Raw genomic sequence first — 18,560 nt, forward strand, 5'->3', positions numbered from 1 at the left:
CTCCCTACCTATCCAGGGTTAGTTAGGGAATTCTATGGTACTGTCGCACGGGTTAGCGGGGGTATCCAGGAAACTGTTATGGGTGTCCCTATTTTCATCTCGGAGGACTTCATTGCTCGAGTCCTCCATCTCTCGAGTAAGGGGATTGTTCCCACACACCGCTCCGATAGGACAGAGGCCCTTACGGCCATCTTAGGGAGTCCACCTCTATCCCCCATAGAGGAGGTATTCGCAAATCAGCTTTCGGCTGAAATGCGGCTTCTCCTTAGTGTCATCTCTAGGACTCTCTTCCCAAAGACTGGTAGGTTTGACTTTATTTCAGAGAGAGACCTAGCCTTGATGTTCTACCTCCTCCAAGACACTCCCATCAACTTTTCTAAACTCATCTACAAATACCTTTGTGAACCCCTAGACAAACCTAGGTTGAGTCTCCCTTACGGTATGCTATTCACTCTCATTTTTAGGGAGTTAGAGGTCCCTATCCCTGAGGGGGAACCCTCTCGCTCACTGCGTTTTACAGATCGCATGGGTAAGGGGACCTTTCATCGGATGGGATTCCACAAGGTCGGGGGAGTCTGGGTTCAGAAACCATCCACTTCCACTCCATCTGACCCTACCACTCATCACTCCCCTAGCCCTGACCATGACCAGGAGCACTATACTGATCTTCCCACCTATCCTTCTACCTCTGGTCCTACACATATTGAGCCCTCCACCTCCACTGCCCCACCCTCTCAGCAGCAGCCCCTGGAAGTTAGAATATCTTCTGAGCAGCTTCGGGAGTTGCGGCAGGAGATAGTGAGGGAGCTGAGGGATGATCTGCTGAGGGAGCTACGAGGTCCTCAGACTGCTCCCTCCACCGATATAGTTCCCTCCTTAGCAGCCGTGACAGAGATGGTTGCAAACCTAAAGGAGGAAATATTCAATATTTGAAGCCTAGTTCAAGCTCAATACTGGAACATAAGTGACGTCAAGGACGACACAAGGAAGATGCGAGACAGCATCAGACATGAGTTAGGCACCCAGAGTCAGGGTGCAGAGCGGCTAGCTAATGCGTTGATCTTCAAGCTTGACACCATCCAGAAAAAAGTGAACGAGATTTCCTCGACACAGTCTAGACTCATCCCGGAGATCATCGCACAGCTAGGGAACGTATCTGAGGGGATAAGCTTAGTCATGCAAATGAATAGACTTAGATCAGGAGCCACATCCTCCACTACAAAGAAACCCTAGAGTAGCTTTGTTTTCTATCTTATGATGTATTTGCTCTATACTTGTATTTTTCTCTACAATTGTACTCAAATTAGCATCAATACAATGAGTAGACACTTTCTTACAAAACTGTGCAATACTTTTCTATGTTCTGCGCTTCTTTTTGCGATGATAACAAAAAGGGGGAGAAAATATGTTGAATTGAATATAAAGGGAATCACAAAAAAAGGAAAAATTCTTAAAACAAAATGTAATTTGTTCTAAGTGGATTCGAAAGTAAGAATTGAAGCAAAAAAAATTTCAAGACATTAAAAGAAAATTCAAAAATTTAAACAAAATTGAATGCATATGTTAAGGGGGAGAATCTGAAATCTTAGGAAAGCGAAATCATTAACTACATATAAGCCAAACACTTGATTTCATGATATGAAGGCTTATATAATTCCAAATAAAAGGAGGAGCTTTAATTTCAGGATTTACTGATCCATACCTTTCAATTCTGGATAGATTAAAATAACCAGACATTTGAATTCATTTCAAAATTTTTACTGAATAATTGAGCAATTCACTTCAAAAATATTCAATGTTTTGTCATCATCAAAAAGGGGAAGATTGTGGAGTGATTGATTATAACCCTATTTGATTTTGATGAGCACAAAGCCATTGAGTATATTTTATGTTATACTAATGAATTCAATCCAGCATATCAGGCAAAATTTGTAAGAATCCTCTTTTGAGTGCATGTGGAAATCAGCTTAAGTCAAAGGCTGAAACTCGAGTCGACTCCGGAGGATTTCGAGTCGACTCCAAGTGTTTCAGACGTTCTGGCACAGGCTCGAGTCGACTCCGGCACACTGCGAGTCAACTCCGACTGAGAACAGACAGCAGGACAGAAAGATGAATCTCAGACCCTGTCACCGAGTCGACTCCTGAAGAATTCGAGTCGACTCCGATGCTTGCCGAGTCGACCCCCGATAGTTCCGAGTCGACTCCAAGGAGTAACAGACAGAAAGACAGAGAAGTTGTTTTTGGACTCTGAGAGCCGAGTCGACTCCAGAAGAACTCGAGTCAACTCCAACGGTTGCCGAGTCGACTCCTAAAAAGGCAAGAGTCGACTCTCAGAGGAATGCAAGACTAAAAATCAGAGAGCCAACTTCGGTGTCTGAGAGCCGAGTAGACTCCAGCAAAGTCCGAGTCGACTCCAAGGTAGTTCAACTCCAAAGACAGAAGACCAGTATTCAGGCTCTGAGAGCCGAGTCGACTCCAAGAGAATCCGAGTCGACTCGAGGAAGTAAACCCGAAAGAAAGACCTTTAGATTTCTAAAAACGAGTCGTCTCCAGAAGGCAGAGTCATTTCCAGATATTGGCGAGTCGACTCCAAGTTTGGCCGAGTCGACTCTAGAACGGGACAGCACTTTATTTCAAATTTTGAACAGTGGGCGAGTCATCTCCAGTAAAGCATGAGTCGACTCCAGCAACAGGCGAGTCGACTCTAGATCGAGCGAGTCGACTCCGATCCCAACGGACATTGTGTCAGGAGTTGCAGATTGTGCAGAACGGCTCTAAAAGTGTGTCTAACGGCTAGTTTTCGATGGGGATTGCTTAAATAGCCAAAGTGAATAGTAATAAACATCAAGAGAGAGACTTCATTCAAAGCAAAAGGGATTTCCACCTACCAAAGCCACTCAAGAGTAAATACAAGAGAAAGAAGGAAGAAGTGCATTGAAGTCCATCCTCCAAACATCTTCCTCGCATTCGAGGCTCCACTTCTGACAGCAAATCTTCAGCACACTCAAGAGGAGTTGCAGAGTTCGAGAAGCCCCTTACTTCACATCCAAAAATCTGTTTGAGGGCTTCTAACTCTTCTTTATTCATATTGCCTATATTTGCTTTTCAAGAAGCTATCCTTGTACTCTTTTCAAACTGCTTTTCTTACTTGATTCAATCAGGGGATTGAATCAAGAGTGTTAAGGTTGGTTGGTGAGCCGAGGGTAAAACCAACGTGTAAGGGTTTGATTGTGATCCCGGAAAAACAATCGGGTGGTTCTAGTCGGTGAGCCTGTGAAAACCGATTGAGTTCGTTGTGATCTCGTAAAATAACAAGTTGGGTTGTGAGCTTGTAAAACAACCGGCTGTAATCCGAGGGATTATAGTGAACTTCCAAGTGAAGCTTGGGGAGTGGACGTAGGAGCAAGGGTTAGCTCCGAATCACTATAAAATCTCTTGTGTTTGTGATTGTTTCATTGTCTCTTCCATTCCCTTCATTCACTGCATATAGTAAACTAATTAATCCACTTGCAATAAGGTTTAATTAGTTACTCATTAAGTTTTTATTTGCAATAATTACTTAAAACCCAATTCACCCCCCCGCCCTCTTGGGTTGTCTTTTTGGGCAACAGGATGCAAATGGATCTACAAAAGAAAGATAGGTTCGGATGGAAAGGTAGAGACCTATAAGGCAAGGCTGGTGGCAAAAGGGTATAGTCAGCGCAAATGCATTGACTATCAGGAAACCTTTTCACCTGTAGCCATGCTAAAATCCATCCGAACATTGCTTGCCATTGCAGCATTTCATGATTATGAAATTTGGCAGATGGATGTGAAAACAGCTTTTCTGAATGGATATCTTGATGAAGATATCTACATAGAGCAGCCTTTGGGTTTCACTTCCAGTGATGGAGATCACAAGGTCTGCAAGCTGCAAAGGTCCATTTATGGACTAAAGCAAGCATCTCGGAGTTGGAACACTCGTTTCACTGATGCAATCAAAATGTTTGATTTCATCAAGAACGAAGAGGAACCGTGTGTCTATAAGAAGGTTAGTGGGAGTGCTATCGTGTTTCTCGTACTGTACGTGGATGACATCCTCCTGATAGGGAATGATATTTCCATGCTGACCTTGGTCAAAGTCTGGTTGTCAAAAGAGTTCTCCATGAAAGATCTTGGAAAAGCATCCTATATTTTGGGGATAAAGGTCTATAGAGATAAATCTAAAAGGATGCTTGGCCTATCACAGAAGATGTACATAGAGGAAGTGCTGAAAAGATTCAGCATGGAAAACTCTAAAAGGGGTCTCTTACCCCTAAGGCATGGAATTCATCTCTCCAAGAAGATGTGCCCCAACACATCTGAAGAGATTCAATGCATGAGCAAGATCCCTTATGCATCGGTAATAGGGAGCCTCATGTATGCCATGCTATGTACACGACCTGATATGGTGATCGGTTCTTTCAATTTCAAAAATAAACCACGCAATAGCACGTATCCTGTAGGATAGTGATTACGGGTGTCGGTCCACAGGGATTATAGAATAAGTTATTTTTCTTTTAAAAGTAAATCAAGAAGAAGAATTTGCTAACTTAATTTAACTAAATTAAACTATGAGTGCGAATTAGAATTTATTAGAATAAATGGATCTAGGGTTTGGAGTCCACCACATAGCATTGCATCAGGGTTTGTGTTCTTTATTTTTTTATCTTTTGGAGGGGCATGCAATATTGGCTACAAGCCTTTTAAAATAAAAGCATAAATAGTGTTAGGAAGATCCGTCTTCGGTGTAGCATGAAGTGTCTACCTAATTATGCTAACCTAGGGTGCAGTACACCTCATCTTCCTAGGCATGGATCATCTTAGACTACTTTAGCAAATATGAATAATAAATAGCATGCTCAAAGTTTAAACATAGTAAAAGAATTTTTCATTGATAATAAGAATTTAAACAAGCTCCAAAATAATAAAGAAAATAAGAACTATAATGCCCTGTAACATTGCTAGGGCTTCATCCATCCCTAGACTAGACGTTTAGCCGAGCATGGCTTCCGGATGACTTTCCATCTTCACATAAAATTGATCACCTCCCATTATTCCCAAAATATCCAAAACTATTCTCTTTCCCCCCCTCTTTCTCTCTTTTTTTTATTTCTTTTTCTCTTCTTCTCTCTCGGCTGGATTCTTCTTTTCACCGAAACAAGGGGTCTCCCCTGCTTTCTTCTCCACCGAGCTCCCCTCAGCCGATGGCCACCCTCCTCCTTTTATAGTTGTCCGGAGTGCTCATTTGGGAAGGGAAAAGAGATCACGGGTGGCTGATTCCGAGGCGTGATACCGGAGGGCAGATCGTGGACGAAGACGTTGAGAAATGGGAGGCTGGGTTGTGGGCTGTAGATCCGTGGAGCGGCTGGGTCTCGGCGTGATCCGTGGAGCGGTTGGGGCGCAATGCTGGGAAGAGCGGAAGAAGAAGGTGGCCGGATCCATGGCGTGATACGCTGGGAGAATGGCTGGATCTCGGGTGACGACGTGGACGGCGCTAGAGACGGATGCCGACGGCGGGGATCGCAGAGGAGTGGTCGCTGGCTGCACCGGCGGATGGCGGAATACTCGGGGATGAAGACGATGCCGTGAATCTCGGCTGCTGGGAGGGGCTGATCGGAGGATCGATGGGAGGACGCCATGGACGGCCGTGATGCGCTGCAGGAGGAAGAAGATGCACAGTGAAATTTCGTAACACTGTTCATATGAACAGTGTTTTCACGGAACACTGTTCATATGAATAGTGTCATTTCGGAACACTGTTCATATGAACAGTGTTTTCAGTAATTTCGGAAAAAATTCTTTTCTTGCTCTATTTTGACGTGAAAATGGGCATATGTGGATTTAAAATAAAGGTCTCCCCTATTTTGCTTAGTTTGGAAACGTGATGCGGAGATGGGAATTTCTGAATCGTTGGATTGCTTGGGGGAGCTACGGACAGTGGTCGCGGGAAAGGAATGGAATTGGTTAGGAATTGGCTTTGGATTTGAGGTGGGTCATGATCGTTGACTTGCTTAAACTTATTCTCGAGTCCAATGTTATTTAATCCTTGCTAAACTGCTTCAGACCAAACTCGACCAGATAAAATAAACAAGACTAAAAACAAGATCGTGACTTAATAAAAAAAAGAAGGGTTAATCAAACATTTTTCCTCATACAAGAATAATTATCTAATCAGAACCAAAACCTATTTAATCATAGCCTTAGCTTGATTACAACTCCATCAGGTTACTAAACCGAATCAACACAATCTCCTCCTTATATGTTTTCATGAAAGATTACAACCAGGAGAGAGACAAGTTCAGAGTCTGTTTTGAGGGAAAAAAAAATTATTTACCTCTTACCATATTTTAAATTTATTTCAATGTTTATTCAATTTCATGGTAAAGTATGTATTTATCAGTTTAAGAACATTGATAAGTGCTATGAAAAGATAACTAAATTATAAATTATTCAGCACTTATCACACCCCCAAACCTATGTTTTGCTAGTCCTCGAGCAAAATAAAACTAGAAAAGAAAAACTCTGACTCACTTTCACAGGCATCGCGATTGCATTTACCATATGCAACAAGGCTTTAAACCCCTAGGTTACCCTAGTGGATGAGTTATAGTCTCGCGAGAGTTTTCAGTGAAGATACCCACAAACTTCAATAAATCATTTATTATTATTATTATTATTTTTATTTTTTATTTTATTATTATTATTATTATTATTATTTAGATCGATTTATCTATGAAGTGAAAATCGAATTCAAAATGCATACTAGTAAAGAATTTCAAAAACTCTTTTTTTTACATTAAAATCTAATTTAAGATACATAAATGATAAGAATTTCAAAATACACACGGTTTTATTTACTAAGTCAGCCCAAATTCTAGGTCAAAATGCAATTCAAGTTGAAGTCATTAAGTTTCCGTTAGGGAGTTGTAAGACTTATTTATACTGGAGTGCTTGGTGAAATCTGGACCGTTCACAATCTAAGGGTTTGGATCTCCAAAATATTGCTAATATCAGTAGTTTCCAAGGATTGGTCGAAAGGACCTGTTCACTGATTCAAAATCATTTTATCTGCAAGATTTCGAGAGTTGTGGATATTTACTTTAGTACCTCACGGGCTTTATCTGTAATATTCCAGTTTACTCGAATTTTTACAACGACGGCTTCAACACTATTGTCTTTTTCAAGGTCAATACAGAGTTTTTTTTTTTGTTCCTTTTTATATATATATTGTGCACTTTTACTCTTGTGGTGATTTCTCCGTGTAACGAGCAATCAGTCGACAACTCTCACACCAGTTGGCATAAGGTGTCGGGCATCAAGACTCCCCTACGGACTTATGCTCGGAGTTCTCATCACAAGCCCACTTGACCTTTGACAATAGGTAGCCCTTTTCGATGTTCCTGACTAAATCCATTATTATTGATGATTTTTTTTTTTTTGGATTAGATAAGTATGATTCATCAGGGTCCAAGGTTGCTACTATACAATCAATATAATGTCGAGCCTAGACCTTAGAAGTGTCGGCCAGTGTATAGTGAAATTCCGAAGTATTAATTAGCTTACAACTTCCTAAGAGAGACTTAATGAAAAGAACTTAAATTTGTATTACTTCCGACTAGTCATTGGGCTTTTTAGATTTTATATACCTTGTGTGTTTAGCATTCTCGCATTAATGTATAAAAATGAGGTTTTTTTTAAAAAAAACAAAAACTTTTTTTTAATTTATTATTATTATTATTATTTTATAAAAAAAATGAAAATGAACACATTTTTTTTAAAAGATATTTTTATTTTTTTATTTTTTTATTTCTTTTGATAAATCTGACATTATGAAGTGAAAACGAATGCAAGAGATGCAAACAAAACAGAAAATGAAAAAAATACTTAAAAATACCCCCAAACCTAAATCTAATATTGTCCTCAATGTTAAAGAAATCTAAGAGAATTGGGTTGCCTCCCAACAAGCGCTAAGTTTATTGTCTTCAGCCAGACACGGTGCATCCTTAATTATTTTGATAAATAGGGTTTGTCAAATTAAGGGATTCGATCAATTGCCCATCAGTAACACAGTCCACATAAGGTTTTAACCTTTGACCATTGACTTTTAAAATATGTCCACCATTGAGGTGTTGGATCTCTACTGCGCCATAAGGAAAAATCTTTTTCACTACGAATGGTCCATCCCACCTAGAGCGAAGTTTACCCGGAAAGAGTCGCAACTTTGAATTGAACAGCCAAACCTTTTGACCAGATTCGAAGGACTTACGGTTAATATTTTTATCATGAAAAGCCTTAGTCCTTGCTTTATAAATTTTAGCATTTTCATAAGCCTCATTGCGCAATTCTTCAAGTTCACTTAGTTGGAGTTTTCGGTGAGGACCAGCTACTGCCATATCTAAGTTAAACTTTTTGATAGCCCAGAAAGCTCTATGTTCAAGTTCTACCGGTAAGTGACAAGCTTTTCCAACAACTAATCGGTAGGGAGACATGCCAATAGGAGTTTTGTAGGCAGTACGATAGGCCCAGAGTGCATCATTTATCCTTTGAGACCAATCTTTCCTATCGGGACGTACCGTTTTCTCTAAGATGTGTTTTAACTCCCTATTGGACACCTCGACTTGTCCACTCATTTGGGGATGATATGGGGTAGCAACTTTGTGGGTGATGTTATATTTGTGAGCCAAAGCCTCGAAAGACCGGTTGCAAAAATGAGATCCCCCATCACTGATGATGGCTCGGGGTGTGCCAAAACGACAAAAGATGTTTTCATGTAAAAATTTAATCACAACCTTGTGGTCATTAGTTTTAGTGGCGACAGCTTCTACCCATTTTGAAACATAATCAACCCCTACAAGAATATATTCGAAACCAAAGGATGGTGGGAAAGGGCCCATAAAGTCAATACCCCAGACATCAAATATTTCTACAATTAAAATAGGATTGAGAGGCATCATATCTCTACGGGAGATGGTACCCATCTGTTGGCACCGTTCACAAGTTTGGCAAAAGTTATGGGCATCTTTGAAAAGAGTGGGCCAATAAAATCCACTCTGTAAAACTTTTGCTGCAGTTTTTCTACCCCCAAAATGTCCCCCACAAGCTTGTGAATGGCAGAATGAAAGAATATTTTGAAATTCGCATTCGGGGACACATCGACGGATTACTTGATCGGGACAATACTTGAATAGATCGGGATCATCCTAATAATAGAACTTTACTTGTGAAAAGAATCGGTTCTTGTCTTGAGTTGACCAATCATTAGGAATTCGTCCTATGGCAAGGTAATTTACTATGTTTGCAAACCATGGTGTTCTTATTCCTTGTACCTCAAATAATTGTTCCTCTGGAAAAGAATCGTGTAAGGGTGAGGTATTTTAAGAGGGCTCAAGAAGAATCCTAGATAAGTGGTCCGCTACGACATTTGCAGTTCCTTTCTTATCACGAATTTCTAGGTCAAATTCTTGTAGTAAAAGAATCCATCGAATCAGACGGGGTTTGGTTCTTTCTTTGCAAGAAGGTGTCAAAGGGCAGCATGATCAGTGAATACGGTAACCTTGGATCCTAATAGGTAAGATCAAAACTTGTCTAGTGCGAATACTACAGCTAGCAATTCTTTTTCAGTAGTGGTGTAGTTCAATTGTGCATCTGAGAGTGCTTTACTAGCGTAGTAGATGACATGAGGTACCTTATCTAGCCGTTGCCCTAAAACTGCCCCAATGGCATAGTCGGATGCGTCACACATCAGTTCAAATGGAAGGGTCCAATTAGGAGGCCGTATGATAGGTGCAGTGGTTAATTTTAAGCGAAGATTTTTAAATGCCTCCTCGCATGCTTTATCAAAGACAAAGGGAGTGTCCTTAGCAAGAAGATTGCACAAGGGTTTGAAAATCTTGCTGAAATCCTGAATGAAGCGATGGTAGAAACCAGCATGGCCAAGGAATGATCGGATTTGTTTCACAGTTTTGGGTGGAGGGAGATTGGAAATAAGATCGACTTTGGCTTTATCTACTTCAATGCCCCTCTTGGACACGACGTGTCCTAAAACTATACCTTCTTGAACCATGAAATGGCTCTTTTCCTAACTTAATACTAGGTTGGTCTCCTTAAATCTTTTCAAAACTAAGGTCAAATTGTCCAGACAATCGTCAAAGGATAGGCCAAAAACTGAGAAATCATCAATAAACACTTCTAGAAAGTTTTCCACCATATATGAAAAAATGGCCATTATACATCGTTGAAAAGTTGCGGGTGCATTGCATAATCCAAAAGGCATCCTCCTATATGCAAATGTCCCAAATGGGCAAGTAAAAGTGGTTTTGTCTTGATCGTCCGGGTAAACAGGTACTTGATTATATCCAGAATAACCATCTAAGAAGCAGTAGAAACCTTGACCAGCCAACCGTTCCAAAATTTGATCTATGAAAGGTAGAGGAAAATGGTCCTTCCTAGTCATTGAATTAAGTTTCTTGTAGTCAATGCACACGCGCCACCCTGTGGTTGTGCGTGTTTGTATCAATTCTCCTTCCATATTTTCAACCACAGTGATACCTGATTTTTTTGGCACCACTTGTGTCGGACTTACCCACTTACTATCAGAAATCGGGTAGATGATTCCGGCATCTAGTAATTTCACCACTTCTTTCTTGACTACCTCCTTCATGTTAGGATTGAGTCTTCTTTGCATTTCTCGGGTGGGCTTTACATCATCTTCGAGGTGAATTCGATGCATGCATATGGAGGGGTCAACCCCTTTCAAATCGGCTACAGACCATCCTATGGCATGTTTATTCTCTTCTAGCACCCTTAAAAGTTTAACTTCCTGTTCCGTAGATAAGTTGGCCGCGATGATTACAGGGAGAGTATCTTCCCCCCTTTCAAATCGGCTACAGACCATCCTATGGCATGTTTATTCTCTTCTAGCACCCTTAAAAGTTTAACTTCCTGTTCCGTAGATAAGTTGGCCGCGATGATTACAGGGAGAGTATCTTCTGGTCCTAGAAAAGCATACTTAAGAGTTGCCGGAAGTGGCTTCAACTCGAGTTTAGGTGGAGAATCAATGGAAGGACAAAGTGGTGCGCTAGCAATGGGGGGAAGAGGTTCAGGTCGGATCTTCCAAGGAAGGGAATTCATGGGAGATTGATTGTCGAGTAAGATGTTGACTTCTTTTATGGCCTTGTCTATGTCAAAGTTGTCAATGTCAAAATGGGCCAAGCATGCCTCTAGGGGGTCATCTGCTAAGATATAGGGAAGGGCTTCCTCTACAAGATCATCCATTTCATCAATTAGGCAACACTCATCTTCCCTCACATGTTGGTCGGCAGCATGAAACACATTCAACTTAATTTTCATGTTTCCAAATGATATATCCATTGCCCCAGTTCTATAGTTGATACATGCATTGGCTGTTGCTAAAAAGGGACGACCAAGGATCACAGGAATTTATTTTTTTAGGTTGGGCACATGTTCCATATCAAGGACGATAAAATCTACTGAAAAATAGAATTTGTCTACCTTGACAAGAACATCTTCAATCATCCCCCGTGGTATCTTCACAGATCGATCAGCCAATTGTAAGGACACCGAGGTAGGTTTTAATTCACCTAACCCAAATTTTTCATAGACTGAATAGGGTAGAAGATTCACACTTGCCCCTAGATCTAAAAGTGCTCGGTCGATGGAGTTATTTCCTATGACATAAGAAATAGTGGGAGCACCAGGGTCTTTGAATTTTGGAGGGGTGTTGTGTTGGAGAATGGAACTTACCTGCTCAGTTAGGAGGACCTTTTTAGGCACATGTGTCCTAGATTTCCGCTTTTGGGTGCAAAGGTCTTTGAGAAATTTGGCATAGGAGGGAACTTGTTTGATGGCATCAAGGAGTGGGAGGTTGATTTTAACTTGTTTGAAGACCTCCATCATCTCTTCTAATGAAGTTCCCTTCTTGCCAAAGGGAGAGGGTGCATTAAGTGCTTCAGAGAATGGAGCCTTTGGAATGTGGGTTGTGGCAGATGGTGGACTAGCTGAAGAAGGTTTTGGGTTTTCATGTGATACATTCTTCTCTTCTTCTTCTCCTTCCTTATTGTTACCCTCCCCAACCTTATTATCTATTATACGTCCACTCCTTAGGGTAGTCAAAGCATTGGCTTGCTCATGATTTAGTCGAGTTTCTTGAGCCATGTATTGTCCTCTAGGATTACTCATTGGTTGACTTGGAAGCTTACCTTCCTCTCGCTTGTTTAATGCATTAGCTAGTTGACCCATTTGGGATTCTAGCTTAGCAATTGATTGCGTGTGAGAGTGCAATAGTTGTGTGTTTGCCTCCAAACCTTGAAGGGCAGTCAACACCTTCTCCTCAAAGGCTGTATTTCTTTGGGTTGGAGGAGGAGGATGCTGAAATTGAGTTGAGGGACGGTAGAGATGAAAATTCTGAGGGTTTTGAAAATTTTGGGAGAAGGGTTGGGAGGTATTAGAAGCTTGCTGCCTCCAAGAAAAATTTGGATGATTCCGCCAACCTGGGTTATATGTATTGGAAAATGGGTCATTACCCAATCTAGGCTGTGTTTGGGCAGCACTGATGTGTTCTTGCACGAGTTCGGGGAATTGGGGTGCTGAGGGGCACTCATGAATAGGATGCGATGGGCTAGAACAGATAGCACATACTTGTGCTTGGAAAGAGCTAACGACATGTCCTCCTATCATTAGTTGGTCAATCTTATGGGACAATGCATCTACCTTGCTAGACAAGTCCATAGAATGACTTATTTCACAAATGGCCCCTTTTCTTTGAAAATTCGGGGGTGCTTGACGAGAACATGAAGCATGGTGGAGGGAGTTTTCATTAAGATTTTCAAATAGTTGCCATGCTTCATGCTCATTTCGAAGCATGAAAGTCCCCCCGCATGCAGCATCGATCATCTGACGGTTTCGTTCCGTCAAACCGTCATAGAAACATTGCACTAGCTGCCACTTAGGTATTTGATGATGAGGGCATTTATGGATTAGGTCCCGAAATCTCTCCCAAGTCTCATGAAATTCTTCTCCCTCGGTTTGGGAGAAGCTTGTAATGGCACGTCTAAACTGGTTCGTTCTTCCTATAGGAAAGTATTTTTTAAGGAATTCTTGTTGCATTTGATCAAGAACGAATCGAGTTAGCTTCTAAAGAATTCAGCCATTGTTTGGCTCTATCTTTAAGGGAGAAGGGGAATAACCTAAGTTTCAGGGCATCATCAGTGAAGTTCTGAATCTTGACAGTGGTGCAAATCTCAAGAAATTCATCTAAATATTTGTATGGGTCTTCGTTGGTGAGCCCATAAAAAGATGGGAGCATTTGGATCACACTAGACTTTATTTCATATTGTACAGCTGCTACCTCAGGTAATCGAATGCAAGATGGGGAAGTGTAAATAGTGGGAGTAAAGTACTCCCTCAGGAGTTTGGGTTGTTCTTCAGCCATCTTAAGAGGTGGGGATGATCCTAATGTTTTGATCTTAGCTCGAATGTTCCTAAGGGTTCGTTCTATTTCAGGGTCAAAAGGTAATAGGATTCGTACTCTAGAACGACTACCTTGCATACACTAGTACTCGATCAATCAAGCATGCAATAAAAAAGAAAAGCATATCAATCCTAGTCTTTGTCCTAAAATCACTAGACAGCTCCTAACTGATTTGAAGAGGGCACCTAAGCCTCCAATCCGGTCTAATGAACCGAGTTGACCAGGTAAGCTCCCAGGTAAGTAAAGGGGTCACGATGCGTTCGCAAAGGTCCCACTTAAAACCCACTTGCCTCGAACAGATGAACTGTCTCCCTTATAGGGACAAAGCTTGCCTAGACATCAACTAAGCCACAGAGCGAAATTGGTGCAACTTTCGGTGATCTTCGTCCTATTGAGCTCGAATGTCCCTAGGGGCCAATGTCTAATTGATTTTAATTAAAGTGACACTATGTGAGATTGAGTTCACCTAAATTGGGCAAGAGTCCGGTGATGAAATCCGGCTCTTATCTTGTTGGGGTGACTGCCCTTACTAAGTGCAAATTAATTGGTGTATGTGTATCAGGCATGCATTCACACTTTTGCTGAAATTAAAATCAAACAATCACCACAAAATTTCAAGCTAATACTTAATTTAAATAAGAAAGGTTTAGAGATTACCAAAGAAAATTTCCCCAGCAATTTTTTTTTTTTTTTTTTTGGCAAACCTCTACAGCATTCCTTTTCCAGCAGTTCTCTTTTTGATCATCCCGAATTTTTCCTTCAATTCCTGATCAAATAAGATCAAAAGAAAATTTAAAAAAAATTAGTAGAAGAGAAAAAAGAGATAAGAAAAGTAACAATAATAGAAAATAATTTTTTTTTATTTATATATATATTTTTTTGAAAGTTTTTTTAATTAATTAATTTTTTTTTAATGATAGAAAAAATAACTATGCTAGCAATCCCCGGCAACGGCGCCAAAAATTGATCGGTTCTTTCAATTTCAAAAATAAACCACGCAATAGCACGTATCCTGTAGGATAGTGATTACGGGTATCGGTCCACAAGGATTGTAGAATAAGTTATTTTTCTTTTAAAAGTAAATCAAGAAGAAGAATTTGCTAACTTAATTTAACTAAATTAAACTATGAGTGCGAATTAGAATTTATTAGAATAAATGGATCTAGGGTTTGGAGTCCACCACATAGCATTGCATCAGGGTTTGTGTTCTTTATTTTTTTATCTTTTGGAGGGGCATGCAATATTGGCTACAAGCCTTTTAAAATAAAAGCATAAATAGTGTTAGGAAGATCCATCTTCGGTGTAGCATGAAGTGTCTACCTAATTATGCTAACCTAGGGTGCAGTACACCTCATCTTCCTAGGCATGGATCATCTTAGACTACTTTAGCAAACATGAATAATAAATAGCATGCTCAAAGTTTAAACATAGTAAAAGAATTTTTCATTGATAATAAGAATTTAAACAAGCTCCAAAATAATAAAGAAAATAAGAACTATAATGCCCTGTAACATTGCTAGGGCTTCATCCAGCCCTAGACTAGACGTTTAGCCGAGCATGGCTTCCGGACGACTTCCCATCTTCACATAAAATTGATCACCTCCCATTATTCCCAAAATATCCAAAACTATTCTCTTTCCCCCCCTCTTTCTCTCTTTTTTTTATTTCTTTTTCTCTTCTTCTCTCTCGGCTGGATTCTTCTTTTCACCGAAATAGGGGGTCTCCCCTGCTTTCTTCTCCACCGAGCTCCCCTCAGCCGATGGCCACCCTCCTCCTTTTATAGCTGTCCGGAGTGCTCATTTGGGAAGGGAGAAGAGATCACGGGTGGCTGATTCCGAGGCGTGATACCAGAGGGCAGATCGCGGATGAAGACGTTGAGAAATGAGAGGCTGGGTTGTGGGCTGTAGATCCGTGGAGCGGCTGGGTCTCGGCGTGATCCGTGGAGCGGTTGGGGCGCAATGCTGGGAGGAGCGGAAGAAGAAGGTGGCCGGATCCATGGCGTGATATGCTGGGAGAATGGCTGGATCTCGGGTGACGACGTGGACGGCGCTAGAGACGGATGCCGACGGCGGGGATCGCGGAGGAGTGGTCGCTGGCTGCACCGGCGGATGGTGGAATACTCGGGGATGAAGACGATGCCGTGAATCTTGGCTGCTGGGAGGGGCTGATCGGAGGATCGATGGGAGGACGCCATGGACGGCCGTGATGCGCTGCGGGAGGAAGAAGATGCACAGTGAAATTTCGTAACACTGTTCATATGAACAGTGTTTTCACGGAACACTGTTCATATGAACAGTGTTTTCAGTAATTTCGGGAAAAATTCTTTTCTTGCTCTATTTTGACGTGAAAATGGGCATATGTGGATTTAAAATAAAGATCTCCCCTATTTTGCTTAGTTTGGAAACGTGATGCGGAGATGGGAATTTCTGAACCGTTGGATTGCTTGGGGGAGCTACGGACAGTGGTCGCGGAAAAGGAATGGAATTGGTTGGGAATTGGCTTTGGATTTGAGGTGGGTCATGATCGTTGACTTGCTTAAACTTATTCTCGAGTCCAATGTTATTTAATCCTTGCTAAATTGCTTCAGACCGAACTCGACCAGATAAAATAAACAAGACTAAAAACAAGATCGTGACTTAATAAAAAAAAGAAGGGTTAATCAAACATTTTTCCTCATACAAGAATAATTATCTAATCAGAACCAAAACCTATTTAATCATAGCCTTAGCTTGATTACAACTCCATCAGGTTACTAAACCGAATCAACACAATCTCCTCCTTATATATTTTCATGAAAGATTACAACCAGAAGAGAGACAAGTTCAGAGTCTGTTTTGAGGAAAAAAAAAAATTATTTACCTCTTACCATATTTTAAATTTATTTCAATGTTTATTCAATTTCATGGTAAAGTATGTATTTATCAGTTTAAGAACATTGATAAGTGCTATGAAAAGATAACTAAATTATAAATTATTCAGCACTTATCATATAGCCCTAGCTGTGAGTATCACAAGCAGATATCAGTCGAATCCAGGTGAAGAACATTGGACAGCTGTGAAGAATATTCTTAAGTACTTGAGAAGAACTAAAGATTTATTCTTGGTCTTTGGAGGATCATCAGAGTTAAAGGTAGAAGGGTACACGACTTCATGACTGATATCGATGATAGAAAGTCTACATCTGGATATGTGTTCTTATGCAATGGTGGTACGGTGAATTGGAAAAGTTCTAAACAACTGATCATTGCTAATTCTACTATGGAAGCTGAATACATCGCCACCTCTGAAGCTGCTAAAGAAGGCTTCTGGTTCAAGAAATTCATTGCAGAGTTGGACGTGATGACATCAGATGCCATAACACTCTACTGCGATAATAATAGCGCCATAGCTCTTGCTAAGGAGCCAAGGTCTCATCAGAAGTCCAAGCATATAGAGCGGCGCTTCCACCTCATACGCGACTATGTTGAGAAGAAGTATGTTGAGGTGCAGAGAGTAGACTCCGCGGACAACGTGGCAAACCCATTCACTAAGCAGCTGAGTCAGCAAAAGACTGAAGCCCACCTTGAGAAGATGGGACTTAGATATATGACTAATTGGCTTTAGTGCAAGTGGAAGATTGTTAGATGTATGCCCTAGAAGCCAATCTGGCTGACACATTGTTAATTCTAGGATATAATTTTGTACTTGACTATTTATTATTGAATAAATAAAAGGTATCTTTTTCATTCATATTGTTTATGTGTCTATGAATCGTCCAAGAATTAATAAGATGATGATGCATATTCTTAAGAGTTAAGAATTTGAGCCATGCATCATTGGTGATTAAATTCTGAATGCTCCTGATCAATGGATCATCACGAGGACGATGATCGATCCGATCAGTGCACACATTGCTTTTCTTATGGATGGACGAGACTCGAGTCCACGATGTGGCGACACTGAAGTAATAGTGCAAGTGCTTGTTAAGAATAAGGGTACTGAGCGTGACCAAGATAAGAAGTTACTTGGATGTCTATCCACTCGTCAGTGACTTGCTTGATGTTGCAGTAGTGTGACTAGTCCTTTGACCTGCGATGCTTCGGCTGCTCACAGTGAGGTTATTGTAGTTTGACTACACACATACATGGTCTCTAGCCATATGGGTCCATGCAGTGTAGATTGGCTGCAGTAGGTTCACTGTAGGAGTAGGGTATGCACCTATAAGGAATCTATCGACCTTGATAGATAAAAAGAGATCCTATGTGATTTATAAGACTGAGTTCGTAAGACCTCGGCCGGGGCAGATTGTACAGTGGAGAAAGAGTTTTCCACTTTCGAGCTTAAATCTAATAAATCTTGACATATGACAGACGATGGAGTTTGATGAGTTGTCCGTGACCTCCGTCCTGTAGGGATCCACGATAGTAGGACTGTATCACACGACAACTGCACCTAGAGGTTCATCATTCCATTCTGCTGGGTAGCCACTACATGCTGCTAGGTGTCACTGGTGGATGGTGAGACTCACAGAGAATATCTCGATGATCGATAAACCCTAATGAGTTGAGTTGGAATCGTTCCAACCCATTGAAAGGAGTTTTCAATGATATTGTGATAGAGATCGCAATATATCTCACTACCAGTCAGAATAGAACCTATGGGGTCACACACACTAGAAGTATTGACCGATCCGATGGTTGAAATGTGATTATGAATCACGAGTAATCAATCTGATTGATGATCAGTTGAAGAAGGAACAATGGGAATTAATTAATTGGACTTAAACACGAATCCTACTTGGAGTAGGATTTCGGAAGTCCTAATTGGATTAGGACTGGGAATCCTACTTGGAGTAGGACTGAGAGTCCTACTTAGAACAGGATTCCAACAATCCTAATTAGATTAGGATTTTGAATTCAATTTGGATTCCTACTTAGAATAGGATTCCTAGAATTCCTAATTGGAGTAGGACTTCGGATTCAAATTAGAGTCCTAATTGGATTAGGACTAAAATTAAATAACTCCTAATTGGATTAGGATTTCTTAAGTCCTAATTAATTATTAATCTAAT

The 18,560-nt window shown here is 40.7% G+C and overlaps 1 non-coding gene across 1 annotated transcript; it reads left to right on the forward strand.

Moving 5' to 3' along the window:
* The first annotated feature begins 12,991 nt into the window (after positions 1-12,991).
* Positions 12,992-13,097, forward strand: LOC120108635. The gene has a single exon (XR_005509903.1). It is a non-coding gene; the product is annotated as a small nucleolar RNA R71 (small nucleolar RNA).
* The last annotated feature ends 5,463 nt before the right edge of the window (positions 13,098-18,560 follow it).

This window comes from Phoenix dactylifera, unplaced genomic scaffold, assembly GCF_009389715.1.
Source record: "Phoenix dactylifera cultivar Barhee BC4 unplaced genomic scaffold, palm_55x_up_171113_PBpolish2nd_filt_p 001450F, whole genome shotgun sequence".
NCBI classification, from domain to species: Eukaryota; Viridiplantae; Streptophyta; class Magnoliopsida; order Arecales; family Arecaceae; genus Phoenix; species Phoenix dactylifera.